Here is a 19141-nt window from a genome sequence, read left to right on the forward strand (position 1 = left end):
ACCCAAGCACACAGGTCATGAAGTTTAAGGAAGAAGTTGTCTCCATAACAGAAAAATGCAAGGTGAAGTAACACGAGATTCTGCAGCAAGCTACACAGAAGATCCAGCTAACATAATTCATAATTCATAATTCATGGCTCCACTAAATTGATTTTCGACATAGATGAAACAGACTTGTATTGACAGAAGATGCCATCTAGAACTTCCTAACTGGAGAGGAGAAGTCAGAGTCTAGCTTGAAATCTTCGAAAGACAGGCTGACTACCTTGTTAGGAGCTAATACAGCAAGTGACTTTAACTTGAAGCCAATGCTCACTTACCATCCTGACAATTCTAGGGCCCTTCTGAATTATGCTAAGTCAATTCTGCCTATGCTCTACAAATGGAATAGCAAAGCCTGGACGACAGTGCATATGTTTATAATATGGTTTACTAAATATTTTAAGCTCACTGTTGAGACCTGCTGCTCAGAAAAAAGAAATTCTTTCAAAATATTATTGCTTATTGACAATGCATCTGGCCACCCAAAAGCTCTGATAAAGCTGTACAATGAGATTAATGTTGTTTTCATGGCTGTTAACACAACATCCATTCTGGAGCCCATGGGTCAAGGAGTCACTTTAACTTTCAAGTCTTACTATTTAAAAAATACATTTCATGAAACCATAGCTAGCATAGATAGTGATTCTTCTGACAGATCTGAGAAGAGTCCGTTGAAAACCTTTGGGCAAGGATTCCTCATTGTAGATGTCATTAAGAACATTTGCCATCCATGGGAAGAGGTCAGAATAGCAACATTAACAGCAATTTGGAAGAAAATGATTCTAGCCCTCATGGATGACTTCAAGGGATTCAAGGCTTCAGTGGAGGAAGTAACTGCAGATGTGTGGAAACAGGGAGAGAACTAGAATCATGAGAGGAGCCTGAAGATTTGACTGAATTGCTGAAATCTTATGATAAAATTTGAACAGATAAGGAGCTGCTTCCAATGGATAAACAAAGAAGGGGGTTTCTTTAGATAGAACCTACTTCTGGTGAAGATGCTATGAAGACTGTTGAAATGACAACAAGAGATGTAGAATATTGTTACGTAAACTTCATGGATAAAGCAGCAACTGGGTTTAAGAGGACTGATTTCAATTTTGAAAGAAATTCTACTGTGGGTAAGTCTTACCAAATAGCATCATATACCCCAGAGAATTCTTCCATAAAAGGAATCAGTATGCAAACTTTATTGCTGTCTTTAAGAAATCACCACAGCCACTGCAAGCTTCAGCATCCACCACCCTGATCTGTCAGCAGCCATCAACATTGAGGCAAGACCTACCACCAGCAAAAAGATGACTCACTGAAAGTTCAGATGGTGGTTAGCATTTTTAGTAACAAAGTATTTTTTAAAAAATTATTTATTTTAGAGAGACAGAGAGAGCACAAGCAAGGAGTGGGGCAGTGGGAGAGGGAGAGGAAGAGAATCTCACGTAGATTCCCCCTAACTGCAAAACCCGATGCAGGGCTCAATCTCATGACCCATGAGATCATGACCTGAGCCAAAATCACGAGTGGGACATTTAACCAACTGAGACACCCACGTGCCCCAACAAAGTATTTTTAATTAAGTTATATACATTCTTATTTTAGACATAATGCTATTGCACATTTAATAGAGTATAGTAGAGTGTGAACATAACTTTGATATGCATCATGAAACCAAAAAAATTTTTTTGACTCACTTTATTGTGATACTCATTTTATTTTTTAAAATTTTTTAAAGATTTTATTTATTTATTTGACAGACAGAGATCACAAGTAGGCAGAGGGGCAGGCAGAGAGAGGAAGCAGGCTCTCTGCAGAGCAGAGAGCCCAATGCGGGGCTTAATCCCAGGAATCTGGGATCATGACCTGAGCCGAAGGCAGAGGCTTTAACCCACTGAGCCACCCAGGCACCCCTATATTTTTTAATTTTTTAAAAAAATATTTATTGATTGATTGATTTGACAGACAGACACAGCCAGAGAGGGAACACAAGCAGGGAAAGTGGGGGAAGGAGTAGCAGGCTTCCCACCAAGCAGGGAGCCCAATATGGGGCTGAATCCCAGGACCCTTGGATCATGACCTGAGCCGAAGGCAGATGCTTAACGACCACCCAAGCACTCCTATTGTGATATTCATTTTAATGTGGTGGTCTGGAGCAGAACCCGCAGTATCTCCAAGGTATGCCCATAATGTGTAACATGATGACTATAGTTAACACTGGTGTATGATATGTAAAAAAATTGTAAGAGAGCATACCTTATGGGTTTTCATCACAAAGAGAATTTTTTTCTTTTCTTTTATTGTATTTATATATTATGAAATGTGTTAACTAAACCTATTATGAGAATCATTTCACAACATACGTAAATCAAACCATCGTGTTGGACACCTGAGACTTATGCAGTTAGGCATGTCAATTACTTCTCAATAAAACTAGGTGGGAAAAGCTTATAAAGTCTATTTGTTCTCATGTTTCCAACAACATAAGAATACACAAAATTCATGGACTTCTTCCTTGAGCAATACTTAAACAGGAAATTACAAGGTTTTCCTTTGTTAATGTCTTATCTCTTTGTCACTGAACGTCCAACTTTCTTCTGATTCTTAGATACTGTTTGAGTTTGTTATGGCTGCCTAATAAAACACCATGGACTGGAAGATTTAAACAAGAGAAATTTATTTCCTCACAGTTCTGGAGTCTAGAAGTCCAATATCAAGGCGTAGGGAGGTTTGGTTTCTCCTAACACCTTTCCCCTTGGTTTACAAATGGCCACATTCTCCCTCTTTCCTCACATGTTCTTTCCTTTTTGCAAACACATTCCCCATGTCTTTTTGTGTTCAATTTTCCTCTTCTTACAAAGGCACCAATTAGATTGGATTGGGCCCCATCGTAACTGACTCATTTTAACTTAGTCACTTCTTTATGGCCCTATCTCCAAACATAGGCACATTCTGAGGTACTGGTGGAGAGGGTTTCAATATATGAATTTTGGGGGGGGGGGGGTCATAATTCAGCCAATAACAGTTGCTGTCTTCTAGAAATGTTGCAATATCACTCAGCCTACAATTGGGTCTCACTTGTCTACTACCTCTATGAAGTGATTTACCCATTCTAATGGACTGCAATCCACTACATTTTCATGTGAAACTTAAGCTCTCAGAAAGAAATTTTGTTCCTCTTAACTTTATGTTCTCAGGGAATTTGTGACTGTGGACTCCTATGACTGAAAAGTAGACATGCCTTGATTTTGTGATTTATCCCTACCAAAAAGACACACACACACACACACACACACTAACTGCAATTTTGCTAAACCCACTATGTTAGACATTGTATTGAACATGTGCCTTAATTCTTCTAACAATCTAACATTTTATAGAGTCCCTAAAACAAAGCTACATGGTGTCTGCATTCATGGAGCATCATTTAAGGAGAGAATATGAAGGGGGAGGAGGCAGGCATTAATTAAGCAAGCAGATAAACACATACCGCATATGTAATTTGAATTGTGGAATGTGATACACGGTAGGAAGGAGCTATGAATGTGAATGCTGGTGAAATGTGAATGCACATAGATTAGGGGAGGGGAAACCTACTTTATATTGGGCGGTGAGGGATAGCCTCCCAGAGGTGAAGATGCCTTACTTGAAGCCATAAGGATAGTAAAGAATCAATGTAAAGAGTGAAGAAGAGTGGTTCTCAACAAGACACCAGCAAATGCAAAGACCCTCAAGGCAAAACGGACTTTGTTTGAGAACCTATGGTAAAGTACAGAAAGTGGCAGGGAGATGGAATGAAGAATCCAGGTCTTGCTGATGAGTCTAGTCACTGACACATACAAGCACCTAGTGGAGAAAGCAGGCCCCATGAAGAGCCTGGATGTGGATGACATGTTTGGGTTCCAACCCCATCTCTGCCACTGACTACCTGTGTTAACCTAGACTCAACTTCCCAATTTCAAAAGTATCAAGTGGTAATGGCATTTGCAGGTTACTGCAAAGACTATATGAGTTAAACAACACAGCCCTTGGTTTCAGGCATGCAATCTGTGTGCAGCAAATATTACCAATCTTAACATGAAACAAGCCCAACATACTATTTACTCTCTTTGTTACTTCCTCTGTTAAACCTGCATCTAAAGATAATATAGTAGTTAGAAAGTTTTCTTGATTAAGGATCTCTAATTGAGAGATCTAGTTTATTTGGGGAAGACTAAGACTTAAAGACCTCATCGATAACTGTGGCTAAAATGAGGTACTGATTCTGCCAAGAAAAAAATATCCAGTGCAGGTTACAAATAATGTGCTCATTTGGTCCATTTTTGTGTCCAAATATTAAGAAAATACAAATATATGTATTGAATATCCAATCTTCTCTCTTTAGTTTTTTTTTTTCCCTCAAAAAAAATGCCTGAAATATTTGGTGGGCTTAGAAAAGGGAATATGTACCATTGTGTGGGATAAAATTAAACCAAAGAGAGACATACTAAATAAATTGGGTCAAAATCAGGTAACCCACCTCTCACACAATTTCAGCTTCTGGGGCAGATTAGATGGTAGTGTTTCATAGTCCAGCAGGCCTGATACATTAATTGACAGAAGGAACTTTGTATTATTAGATAGCATCTGGCCCCAGTTCAGGACAGTTTGTAACTGCATGATATGGATGGGATTCATCCTTAGAGCAAAGAGTAATTCAGGACTCTTTTCTCTCATTTCATCACTGTAAGATTTTTAGAAGAAATATGTCTGAAATAGTGTAGAATATGGGCTGGAAGGGGGCAGAAAGTGGCATATCTTGTCATTATTTTCAGTATAAAGAACAGGATGAAAGAAAAGAGAGCTGAGGAAAATCTGTCAGGTTTAGAAAAACATACTTTTGTTTACTCTTTGAAGAAAGGATATGAAATCTGGGAGGACAAAAAATAAGGATATATTTTATATTCCTCTAACAGCTTTAGGGAGTTTTTCTCTAAGTTTTGTACCATACAAAGGAAAGTATTCAAGTATTTCTATATAGCAGATAGCTTTAAGATCCAGCTTCCCAAGTCCTACTGGAAGTCAATGGCAAGAAAACAGACTACCCAAGTTACTGTTAGATGATCACTATGCTATCTTTAAAATCATCAAAGTCAGCAGACAACAATTCTCCGTGAACTTTAGGTTACAACTGAAATAGATAAGAGTTACATTCTTTCCGTAATAATTATTTCCAATAATTAATCTTCCTTCAGATTACCTGATGGGAAAAGAAACTACTACAATTATTCTAAATTGGGCAACAGTATAGGCATATTGTTCTTTGTATGAGATTATTCCAGAGTCTTGCAACAATATGATTCCCGAGTCTTGCAACAATATGATTCCCGTTCCAGCTGATCTTGAGTCTATAGGGACTGGGGATAATGAAGAGGATGATACTAAGAAATTACTAGAAATAATGGCTAGCATGAGAGGTTCACCATCTTCTGCAATTTTGTTTAAATGAAAGAATATTAATCGTGCCAAGGAAAAGGGCCACTTAAAAAAAAAATAAAGATACGTTACAACTGTGCATCGTGGGAGCCAGCAACTGCTATATTACCCAGCAATTTGGCATGCACATGAGGCCCATGCTGATTCTCTTCCCAAACACATTACACATGCTGCTGCCAATTTGCTCTTACTGGAAGGCCTTAGTGGTCTTGAACACCTTCTCCGATCATTTCCCTAATCTGATGAAAACATAATCATCTAATGGTTAAGAAAATAAATCTACTCATGGTTAGCTACAGGATGGAAAAAGCAGATGCTACAAAATTATAAGTAAGTTTTTAAAGGCCCAAGACTGGACATAGAATCTGTACTCTATGTTAATGCTATCAAGTAAAACTACAAAAACACATGATAAGAGAAAGAAACACATGTACTTTCAATTGCTTTAGTTAGGTTTGTTCAAGTGGGTGGAAGGAAACCCAGGTAACTAGAGGTCTATAAAACTCTAAGTAATATGCTCAAAATATATTTTGCTCTGTGTGCGGTGGGGGTGGGGAGAAGCTGGGGGAAAATGCAAATTGAAATTTATGTCACCTGCAAGTAGAGATGTTCCAAAAATAATTCAATGACTCATAAAGGGAAAAGTGCTAGCTGTTAATAGTGGCATAATCAATCTCTAAAGAATATGGTCTAACCAAAGAGTAAAGAAGTTCTTTTGTAAAAGCTTTTGATAGTGAGTAAGGTGAGTATAAAATAGAACTCTTCATAAGATGGGCATGGGCTGGTCCACTTGAAGGAGGCATGGTACAGCTTCCCTACTTAATATTCTTTATACTTGTTGATTTGTGACTGCTAAGCAAAAATCAGGGAAAAAATCAACTTCCCCCGTAAGTTCCCTATAAAACCAAAATGAATAACAGTTTGTCATAACATACTAAAAGCTTGGCAGTTTGTTTACTGTACATTTTGCTATTGGTGTTTAATGTACGATTTCTCCTAACTGGAGATTAATTACCATACATATTGGGTTATACATATATGATGCAAAAAATCAATTACTACACTTGAGTCTCACTTTAACCAGTTTGTTAGCTGTGTGGCCTTAATCTGAATCTATCTAGGCCTCATTTTCTTTATCTGAAAAACAGATAATATTGCACCTCTCACCTCCAAGGATCAAATTAAATGTATGTGTATCTTTAGCTAACCTTGCCAATGTCTTTTTCTCTGAATGCTGCCATATTCATTTTTAGGCCGAAATTACAATGATTCTGAGACTCTACCTGCCTAAGCAAAAACAAAAACAAAAACAAACAAAAAGAATCCACCCCTCTCAAAGAGTCTATCAATTATCTCAACTTCAGACATTCTCCCTCTTCTGTCCTGCTCCCACTTACACTTCTGCTGCCCAAATCCTGCTGGAAGGGAGGCTTACCATCACCTTGCAGAATGAAGCAGTTGTGAGAAAATTTTGTTCTCTGCCAAGTCAGCTGATGCAGTTTTTACTGAAGCAGTGCTTGACTCCTTGCAGAGCCAGGAAACAGTCTTCTTCCCAACTCTGTGATACGCTTTGCACCAGGGCCATGCACAACCCCACCAGCTAGAATGCCTCACCTTTCTCCTAGAATCCCAGGCTCCAGAAAAGAGTCTTTATTGTGAGTATCCCCTCTTGTTCCATAGGAGACCACCCAATTCAAGCAACCCAATACCGAAGAGATGTCTCGTCTTTCCTTCCAAACATCTGCCTCCTCTCATTCCTCACCTCAAACAAAACCCCTGTTGAGGTTTTCCAGTTTCCGGAGACGAAGGCCTGAGTAAATACATGAATGCCAACAAATACTGGAGGTAATTGTAAGGGGCGAGAGTGATGTACAAATAGCACGTGAGATTCCACTCAGTCAACTGAAATACCTGTTTGTGTGTGAATGCATTCCTTTATCTGACAAATATTTCATTTAACAAGTTTATTGAAGTAACTGGATTTGTGATGAGAAATCAAGAAACAATATTATTTGTTTCTCAAAGTAGCTTTCAAAGCCCCACTTCCCTTGAATAACTCAGAAAGATCTCAAAGCCTTTTCTGATTTTTTTTAGGTATTAACAATTACATCATGAGATATTCAACATTTCTATTTCAATCAAAATTAACACCTAATCTCTTGGTCAGTTGAATGCTTCTCTTTATCCCACACCTCTAGCTGTTGTCTCAGCCTGAAAATCTGTGGTGTATTCTGTCCTTTACCCTCATTGTTCTATATGATCTGTACTCTCCTTTCCTGACCAGAATAGATGAAGAGAAGAAGAGTAAGAGTCTTGTTTTGTTTAAAAAAAAAACTTTTTAAAAATATACTATTTTTCAATTCTCTTAGATATACAGACAAATTGCTAAGATTGTGAAGAGTTCCCACGTATCCCTTCCTGTTTCCACTATTGTTAAATCTTACGTTAGTATGTGCAACTGTTATCAATAATGAGCCAATATTAATTATTCTCATCATTAAAATTCACACTTTGTTCAGACTACTGTCTTTCTATTCCAGAATCCCATTCAGTATACCTTATTGCATTTAGGCTTCATATCTCTTGCCTTATGACACTTTCTCAGACTTTCCCCATTTTTGATAATTAGTTTGGGAAAAGACCAGTCACCTACTCTATAAAGTGTTGGGATTTACCTGATGTTTTTCTCATGCTTGGATTGGGATTTGGGAGGAAGTCCATGGAGGTAAAGTGTCATTTTCATCCCATCACATCAAGGGTACATGTTATTGTTATGACTTATTACTCTTGATGTTAACTTCAATCACCTAGATAGGGCATGTCTAGGCAGGTTTCTTTGTTATAAGGTTACTCTTCTTTCCCTTTTTCTATACTTTAGTTTTTGGAAAGAGGTCACTATGTACAGACCATATTTAAAGAGTGGGAAGGATGGTCCATTTCAAAGGCAGAGCATCTGCACAAATTATTTGCAATTCTTCTTCATGGGAGATTTATCTATTTTCCCCTATTTACTTTTTTGTTCAATCATTTAGATCTGTATGGATTTATGAGTAATTAGTTTATACTTTGAATTACAATCCAATATTACTTTATTTTGTTATTCAAAACATTCTAGCTTCAGTCACTGAGAGTTCTTCCAGTTGGCTTCTGTGTCCTTCTAACATATCCTTAACATTGTGTGTGTGTCTTTCAGGGTGTTGTTGTGGTTTGTTGTTGGTGGCACTTCTTATCTTCTGGCAGTGGAAGACATTCTGTGACCATGTTATGTGTTCACTCTTCCAGTGCTAGACTCAACCATTTCTCCAAAGAGCCTTGGTTCTTTTTTATTGAACACTGATATTAGATATTTTGTTTTGTTTTTCCTCATTTTAAAATAACTACTACATAGTATTTGCTTTATGGATGCACTATAATAATAAATTTAACTAGTCATTGACTGGTTTGTATCTAGGATTTCACCATTCAGACTGAATCCCAGTTCTAATTTGTAACACCAGGAGAAAAATATTAACAACCTTATGTGCTTCAAGCATTGTAAACAAAGTTGGGAAATAAAGCAAATAAACTATTTGCCATGTCAAGAAAATAACACTGCACTAGTCGTTCCTTAGACTAGATCTTTTCGCTTCTGTTGGATTATTTCATGAAGTAAATTTTTAGAAGCGTGTTTACTAGAACAAAGTGAGGAACATTTCTATAGTATTTAATACATGTTGCCATTTAGCACTGTCAAATGTTTGTGTCAATGTCCAATGTCCAATGTCCAACAGCAATAATTAAATAATAGCCAATATATTTCAAATATTTCTTTTGTATTGTTTTATACTACTACTCTTAAAAGTGCTTTATTTCTAGTAACTCATTTGTCTCATAAATGTAAGATAATGTAGATACTACTAATATGTAGATACTATTATTATTACTATCAACCCCATTTATTCAGATGAGAAAACTGAGACACAGAGATGTAATTTGCCCAAAGTTACATGACTAAGAGAAAGGAAACTTTGTTTGAATCCAAGCAATCTGACTTCAGAACTGGGAATTTCACTATTGCCTCTCATTAGGCAATTATATATGATATATCAAACATTTAGATGTTTCTGGCAGGCAAAAAGAGGAGCATTAATTACATAAAAAAAACTATTTCAAGATTGCTTCAATTTTACTTCTTTGAATATTACTACAATGACTTTCCCATGTTCTTATTGTTGTCATTATTTTGCTTTATTTGTATTTTCCTTTTTTTAAAAGATTTTATTTATTTATCTGACAGACAGAGATCACAAGTAGGCAGAGAGACAGGCAGAAAGAGGGGGGGAAGCAGGGTCCCCGCCAAGCAGAGAGCCTGATGTGGGGCTCGATCCCAGGACCCTGGGACAATGACCCAACCCGAAGGCAGAGGCTTTAACCCACTGAGCGACCCCGGTGCCCCTGTATTTTCCTTTAAGTGAAATGCTTATTTTGGTATATTTTTGCAATAATTAGTTGAAATTACTTTTTAAGTTGGAGTATGTGAGGTTTGGCACATTATTTAATTTTTAGTGATAAGGAGATGGAAATTGAGTCTTTGCTTTCTTGGTGGTATTTATCTCTCTGGCTACTTCTTTCTCATTCTTGCTCTCTAATGAAGTTAGTCCTTGGGCAGCTCCAACAAACAGTCTCACTCAACAGGCACCTTCTAACTAATAGTTGCCACAGCTACAAACTAATATATCAGTGACAGAAGTTCCTGTATGTGAACTTTTTCTCATTTCCTTTCTCCAAATATGCTCCTCCTCCAAAGATCCACTATGGTGTGGAAATGTCAGAGATTAGTCAACATTTTTACCATAGCATAATAAAATCTCAAGGTATAAAATGTATATAGTCAAACTATACTTAATGTGAGTGTAAAATGTGTTAACCAAAACTGTATATTTTGAGAGGAAAAGAGAAAGCTGTATTTATTTGGACTCTGAGTCAGCAGACATAAACAAAGCTGTCCTAAACAAACCTTGACTATACTCATCCTACTCATGGTCAACAATCAACTTAGCAACGCACAAGGGTTTAGGCAGTCATTTGAGGCTGTTCTTTGCTTCCACTCTTCACATCAGCAGCTTGCCCTATACTGGTCACCTAGCAACAGTTCCCTTGTTGTAAATCCACTTGACTTCTTCTTATAAAATGCTGAGGTAGATTTCTCTCCCTCCCCGACCCCACCCTGCCCAGAAATGGCTGCCATAATCATTCCCATGTTCATTGACCATTTGATTCTGCTACTTATTCCATTAAAAGGTTAAGTTTGTGTTTCCTCCCCCTGAGTTCAGACTGGTCTTGTGACTTGCCTTGACCAATAATAACATGATGTCCAGGTCCCAGGGCTCCAGAGACTTCACAGCTTTCTCCATTGCCCTCCTGGGATTGTGCCCAGAGACCACTTCAAGCGAAGAAATTCAGGATGGAATCCTCAGCTGCTTGGCCAATCTACCCCAGCAGAGGCCAGTCCCAACTCACTGACACTTGAAAGACCGAGCCCAAGAAAAACCAACAGAAATACCATCCAGCCAAACCCAGAATTATTAGAAATAATAAATCATGTTTGTTTGTTTAAGCTTTTTAGGTTGATTTGCTATACAACAAAGGATAACTGTAACAAAAGTTTAAAATAAATTATTTTTCCCTCCACATTTCTTTAGACACTTAAAGTTTAATAAATATAATAAAGCTATTTGAGATTTATCCAAGGTATCAAGTTTTAAAGACTGTGCAGGTTTTAAAGCCACTATAATTCTTAGCAAATGGTATTTCTGATACCAAATAAAGCAGCAAACTTGCCCTTGTCAGCTCTTTGGTATCAGGTGGAAACCAAAAATATGCCAAGTCAGGGACCTTTCTCATCTCTCTATAGGTTTCACAACTACATAGATTAAAGGACATTATTTTGTGCTTTTTGTTCTGGCCTCCAAGGTTAATATCATCTCAATTACCCTCAAACTAGCAACATTTTTTCCTATCTGGGCTCCAAAACCACTGTTCATTCATTAAAACCTCTATTATGATGGGCCAAGTATGGGGGTAATGGGATTACATCATGTCCTTCAACCCTCCCAAGGTCTCCTGTAGGTGACACAGGATAGAATAAAATTCCTTGCTTTGGTGTCCCCAAATAGTAACTGGAAGGATAGGAACTCCATTTCAAGGATGATCTCATATGAGCACATGTGAAATTTCCTATTTATTTGTATGTATCCTAATGTCCAAATGAAGAGGGTCTGTTGAAAGGGCTTTTCTATCTGCCCTGCAGATTCCATGCTTTTACACATGATGCCACCATTTACTGGAGTTAAATCTTAGATGAGACTAATATCAGATCTTAAACATTTCACAATAAATTTTACAGGCTTTTCAGATAGTGTCAGGAGAAATAATAACTGAGATAAATGCACAAATTTAGATGACTGAGACCTAGGTAATTTTTCACTTGAACGACTCTTTGTTTGAATCACTCAGAACTCCCCTTTATCCTAAACTAGATAATCCCTTCTGAAATAGGATTAAATTCTGGAAGGTGATTGTCAGCAAGTTTCAAAATCAGACTTACTGCCACATAAAATCCCTTTATCTGTAAGCATCTTTCTTTTGAGGGAAAACTCAATGAATAACATGGTAAGTGTCCTTTAAGAATCAGTGGTAACTCATTAACAATTTGTATTCACTGTGGTACAATATCTACTGTCTGCCTTTAAGGCTACTATGCTTTTTTTGGAATACCAGGAGCTGTAACAGGCAATACCAACTAAAGCTCCCGTGAGCCTGAAACTAACTCCCTTTTATAAACAAGAACCTACAGTTTGATAAACAAATGCCCCTAACTCCATAAAAATTTGTTCGAACACAACTACTATTCTAATAAAAAAAGGCCAAGATAAACTTCCTGCATCAAGAAAAACTACATAATTTAAAAATATCAGATTAAAACACAGCTGTTCAAATATATATTCTCAAATATTTTGGAACTTAAGAATGTTTGCTAAAGAAATTTTTTGATCTTTTTATATGCAACATTCTGGCTTTGAAAGTGCTAACATTCCAAGAGGAAGCTGCTGGCAATATTTCTGTTTCACTAGGAAAATAATACTGAAATCAGTTTACTCTGAATTCACATCAATTTATAAAATGAGAAGTACTGAAAATGTCAATATCAAAGGCAAATTCTTTAAAACACAAAGAAAAGCAATGACTTAAAATGGTTTTTGAGTTTCAGTTTTGATTTTTTTCATATTGTAAAAGATTATATACTTAGTATAGGAGAATTGGAAAATCCAAAAACATTAAAACAATAAATCTAAAGTGTAAATAGAATAAATCTATATAGCATTATATTAATAAAGTTAATTCATGCTATATTTTATACTGTTCTTTTCATTCTTATATATATGGTGCTACAACAAAAATATAACATTATATTCTGATTTCTTTTACTCGACATTTTGTCATGAGTATATCTCCATAAAAATATTTTTTAAGAAAAAAAGAAAAGCACAAGTTCTAATGCTACATCAATTCTACCTTATACATATTGAATAATTTATTTAACCATTCCTGCTTTTTGTTGGATAGTATGGAGAAGCAGACAAGCATTTTATTTATTTTTTTTTCCCCTTAAAGATTTTATTTATTTATTTAACAGACAGAGATCACAAGTAGGCAGAGAGGCAGGCAGAGAGAGAGGAAGGGAAGCAGGTTCCCTACTGAGCAGAGAGCCCATTGTGGGGATCAATCCCAGGACCCTGGGATCGTGACCTGAGCCGAAGGCAGAGGCTTTAACCCACTCAGCCACCCAGGCGCCCCAAGCATTTTATTTAAATATAAAATTAGTTACAAAACTCAGTATAGGCAGAAATATAAACTATACTAAAGGCAATAGTGATAACTGCTTTATTTTCATACCTTCCGAGGACGCTCTACTAGATTTAGTTAATGTAAAGTATTTATAGGTTGTCATGTGTGTGTTTATATGTGTGTGATGCAGCTTCACATGTTTTTAAAGTGCTCCAGTCCTAGCCAATAGCTTGATTTATTGTCACTTAGAATAAAAATTGTCATTTTCTGATACTCCTTGCCGCTAACTTTTGGCTACTATAATGCAATCATAGTGCTGCTGCTTAAAATGTGAATGTAATGAGTACAGATCCAGTAACAACTTTGTACCATGAGACAAAAGACCCATGTGACGACGGAAATTCAGAAAAGAGCTTTTTATATGTTGACCTCATGAAATGACCAAATAGACTGTCAACCTTCAGATGTGATGTGGAGAAAAGTTAAATTTCATCTAATTGAAAACACTATTCTCTGTTTTAAATCATTGTTCTATTGGATGTCCCTGAACCTAAGCTTAACTGAAACATAGATTTGTTAATACTTCATTTTAATGTGCAAATTAATATACATATAACACATGCACGTTCTTTTTCTCTTATATATAGTAAAATCATTTCAAGATTACAGGGCTAAAGAATGGTTACATGCTACTACAAATGTTATCTCTACTTTGAATTAATAGAGCCTACTGGGTTACCATCAAACATATACTAATAACACAACAGTAGATTTTTTTTAAAGATTTTATTTATTTATTTAAGAGAGAGAGAGAGAGAATGAACAAGCAGGGAGAGCAGCAGAGGGAAGGGGAGAAGTAGACTCCCTACTGAGAAGAAGCTTGATGAGGGTTGCTTAACCGACGGAGCCACCCAGGTGCCCCACAACAGTAGATTCTTAATATTTGTGGGAAACTATATCTATATACATCGTTGGTAAAATTCATAATACATACATCTTTATAAAAACCTCTGAATTTTTCAGAAATATATTTTCTGTCCAGTCTCATGTTCTCTGAATATATTTGTCCATCACATACTACAAAGAAAAATGTTTAAATCACTACATAAAAAGCTATACAGTGGGGCGCCTGGGTGGCTCAGGGGGTTAAAGCCTCTGCCTTGGGCTCAGGGCTCGATCCCAGGACGCTGGGGATCCTGGATCGAACCCCACATCGGGCTGTCTGCTCAGTGGGAAGCCTCCTTCCCTTCCTTTCTCTCTGCCTGCCTCTCTGACTACTTGTGATCTTGGACTGTCAAATAAATAAATTTAAAAAAACTATACAGTAACAAAGGGAGAATGCAAAAATTATCAATATATAGAGGCTGACAGCCATCTAGATTCACTCATCAGTTAACGACTTAGTCCCACCTATCAATCTCACAGTGAGTATTACTCAAATCCATACCTTAAGTTACACTTTAAAAATCATGTGTCATGATCCCATTAGAGATACTTGCAAATGGCAGAGTCCTCCAAGTTTGAATACACAAATACCAAGGGTCCGTTTATCTAAATTAGCCAGTCTCCCACTGCATTGCCTCATTCTATAGAAATATTCTTGGTTAATAGAAGCTCATGCTTTAACTCAGTGGTGATGGTTGAAGCAGGCCCTCACCTGCTCAAGCATGCTCAAGCCAACAGCCCTTACATTCTTAATTCATAACCATTCATTCTACTCAGTGGCTTTCCTTGAGTCTACCAAAAGGTTCCATGCCTACAGCCACTGTTTCTACTGACAAACTGACACTAAAAGAGATAGATCCTCCTCATTCTCTGGGTGTGGAGACATAAACATAGCTGACACACATTCACTTCAACTCATGCATTCACAGTTGATGTGCATCACCTCTGACACCTGCAAACAGGGATTGCGGCTCACTGCCCAGAGTGTACTCTCCCTTCCCTGCAGCATGACTTGTCCTACCTCCTTGGGCAGTCCACAGCAGGGAGCCACATTCCAGCCAGATTTTCACTCCCAGATGGGATGCTAAACAGTCATCAGGGAAAATGAGATTCAGTAACATAATGAGAGAATGCTCTGCCACTAATTTCCCAAAATGTAGCCATGAAGCAATAAACAAAAAGCTGGCATGATTCCAGGCACTAAATGCCTACTTCTCAAGCACGGTGTCTCTTGGAGTTTAGAAGAAACAGTGCAGATGAAAGGGTAAATGACTCTGATTTAAATCATGGGTTAAAATAGTCAGCTGCAACATAAATCCTGTAGAAAACTTTGGGTGGAGGATGCCCTAACTTTCCCTCACCTTGCCTTGCCAAGGTAGATTAACACAACTTCCAGGAAATGCAACAAAGAGAACAGCATGTAAAAAAAAGTTGCAGTTCTCACATCACTTGTTCTTCTGGGTTCATCTTCTTTTGTTGAAGATGGACTACCAAAAAGTATTAAAACATATCAATTTAAATATCACATTTAAGTAGCAATGTGGCAAAGTGGCATCACACTGATGAAACAGTAATTCAAATCGACATTCTGGAGGGAATTAAAGAAAATGTAATTTCATATAGTTTATGTGTTTTCCAATAGTTAGATTAAGAAATGGATATAAACAAAACACTGCATCTCAGAAGTAGATCATAAGAAAAGATCTTATGGGGGTTAAAGCCTCTGCCTTCGGCTCAGGTCCTGATCCCAGGGTCCCAGGATCAAGCCCCACGTCAGGCTCTCTGCTCCATGGGTAGCCTGCTTCCTCCTCTCTCTCTCTCTGCCTGCCTCTCTGCCTACCTGTGATCTCTGTCAAATAAATAAATAAAATCTTTAAAAAAAAAAAAAAGAAAAGAATGGAGGAAATATATTTATTTAGTTACTAAAGTAAGAATTATTTCTGAAATGTTTGGGTTCACATGCTTTAACACAGAATTATAATTCTGGAATTCAAAGTCAAGGAAGAGCAGTAGGACCCATTTAGCCTAATACTTTTTTAAAGGTGATGAAACTAGATCTTTAAAAAGATAAGAATCTCCACAAAATTACAGATGATTATCAGCAGACTCAGAAGAAAAACTCAGGTCTTCAGATTTTGTTGAAATTTTGAATCTTTTTTTTTTTCATTTTTCCTATTCCTCCTGTATCTCTGAGCTTAACCTTTTCATTTAATTTTTTTCCAAAGACTCACTTAAAGCATATCCTTTGAGGAGCTTTTTTGGGATGATGAAATTACTCTGTATCCTGATTTTATTAGTTCTTACACAAGCCCATGCATGTATTAAAATTCACACAACTCTATACTACAAAAAGTAAATTAAAAATATCCAAAAAATAACCTTCAATGTTATTGAAAGAGCTGATTTTATATCCAGTGTATATGAATTTTTCATACTATAATTTCTTAGGTATTTTCCAATGGAAAACCAAGAATAAAATGACAACTCTTTGTCCATTATTCACTGATTTTGTTGTATTTGATGGGCTACCATTTTACCATATCCAATTTCTCTGTAGTCAAATATAAATGTAAAATAAGGAAGTAAAAATGAAGTGTAAATCCTTCCTAATTTTGACCAAATATACCATTATTAAAAATAAATTTTCAAAAAGAATCTGTGTGTGTGTGTGTGAGAGAGAGAGAGAGAGAGAGAAGCAGACATTGACCAATGGAAAGGTAAGCTATATGGATCTGCAAAAAATTTAGAAAATTGTCTATTTAGGTCAGTTTTAAACAGCTCATGGTGAAATAGATGATGACTACAGCTGCCTGCCACTTACGGAGTCATTGTGCGCTAGACATTGCATCAGATGGACATCAATTAAATCTATCCAAAGTAAGTATTCAGGAGAAAAAGAAGTATTTGTCACTGTCAATCATCTGTATTTATTGCAAACATAGAGGATGAATGCAGAAGTTCACAGCAGAGTAAAAAGGACATGATCACGAGAGTCAACACGATTCTGATTGCAACTCCACTCTTTCTCACTCTGAGCTATTTGACGAGTTTTGTTTTGTTTCGTATCCCTGAACCTCAGCTTTCTCACTGATAAATTCAAAAATCTTCCCTTCTTTGTTGGATCATTGTGTGGATGAGCTAGTATGATGCATATGGTAACAGTTACCATTTATTTAGTTTTTGCCATTACAAGACACTGTTGTTACTGCTTTAAGTGGAATGATTTATTCATCCACAGAAAAAGTCTAGATACAAATTCTGTTACTATCCTCATCTTATAGATAAGAAAACAGACACAAAGGCTAAGTAACTTACTGAAGATCATAAGGTTGGTAGTTAAAAACTGAGATTTGATACAAAAGTTGGATATTCATCTTTTCTGATGGAGGTTTAATATTCCATTATATATATAGACCACATCTTCTTTATCCATTTGTCCACTGAAGGGCATCTTGGCTCTTTCTACAGTTTGGCGACTGTGGCCATTATTGCTATGAACTTTGGGGGTAGAGATGGCCCTTCTATTCACTACATCTGTATCTTTGGGATAAATACCCAGTAGTGCAATTGCAGGGTCATAGGGAAGCTCTATTTTTCATTTCTTAAGGAATCTCCACATTGTTTTCCAAAGCAGCTACACCAACTTGCATTCCCAGCAACAGTGTAAGAGGGTTCCCTTTCTCCACATCCTCTCCAACACATGTTGTTTCCTGTCCTGTTAATTTTGGCCATTCTAACTGATGTAAGGTGGTATCTCAATGTGGTTTTGAGTTGAATCTCCCTGATGGCTAATGATAATGAATATTTTTCCATGTGTCTGTTGGCCATTTGTATGTCCTCTTTGGAGAAGTGTCTGTTCATGGATGGGGCTGAAGGAGATCATGCTGAGAAAAATAAGTCAAGCAGAGAAAGTCAATTATCATACAGTTTTACTTACTTGTGGAGCATAAGGAATAACATGGTGGACATTAGGAGAAGGAAAGGGAAAGTGAATTGGGGTGAATAGGAGGGGGAGATGAAGCATGAGAGACTGTGGACTCTGAGAAACAAACTGAGGGTTTTGGAGGAGAAGGGGGTCGGGGGATGGGTAAGCCTGGTTGTGGGTGTTAAAGAAGGCACGTATTTCGTGGAGCACTGGGAATGGTGCATAAACAATGAATCTTGGAACATTGAAAAAATAAAATAAAATAAAAATAAAATAAAATATTTAAAAAACCCTGAGATTTGGCCCAAATATTCTAGTTCTGGAGTCCATTTGATTGAAGAACTTCACCATTACTGTCTAGTGTATAAATGACTTGGCCCCAAGTGGATGCTGAATTAATGGCTGCTGCACTAACTGAAGCTTTTTATTTTTATTTTTTTTAAAGATTTTACTTATTCATTTGACAGACAAGTAGGCAAAGAGGCAGGCAGAGAGAGGAGGAAGCAGGCTCCCCACCGAGCAGAGAGCCTGACGCGGGTCTCGATCCCAGGACCCTGGGATCATGACCCGAGCTGAAGGCAGAGTCTTTAACCCACTGAGCCACCCAGGCGCCCCTGAAGCTTTTTATTTTTATGACAAACTAATTTCACTGGACTCCTAGAAGCTCAAAGTGGAACAGAGCTACAAATGTTAACAATATAAACAAAACTCTTTTGCTAACTCTGTGATACCTTTCATTTCATTTTCTCTTCACCAGTGTAGGAAAGTCAGAGATTTCTTTTTAATGATGATATTAACCAAAAGTGAAGAATTATATTTTAAAAACAAGTCCCCAGCTCTTAACCTCTCTCCTGAGCTCTGGACCCAGAAGCCCAATGGCTTAGAAATATCTCCATATGCATGCCATGCCTGTTCACAATGGTTGGAACAATAGGG

At 37.1% G+C, this 19141-nt stretch overlaps 1 protein-coding gene and 1 pseudogene across 1 annotated transcript in view; one reads left to right on the top strand and one right to left on the bottom strand.

Moving 5' to 3' along the window:
- The window catches only part of LOC125094142 (tigger transposable element-derived protein 1-like), a 39816-nt pseudogene extending 38445 nt beyond the window's left edge, over positions 1-1371 (top strand).
- Positions 1-19141, bottom strand: part of INPP4B (inositol polyphosphate-4-phosphatase type II B) — an 832665-nt gene that overhangs the window by 585231 nt on the left and 228293 nt on the right.

The sequence above is a fragment of the Lutra lutra genome, chromosome 2 (assembly GCF_902655055.1).
Source record: "Lutra lutra chromosome 2, mLutLut1.2, whole genome shotgun sequence".
Classification (NCBI taxonomy): Eukaryota; Metazoa; Chordata; class Mammalia; order Carnivora; family Mustelidae; genus Lutra; species Lutra lutra.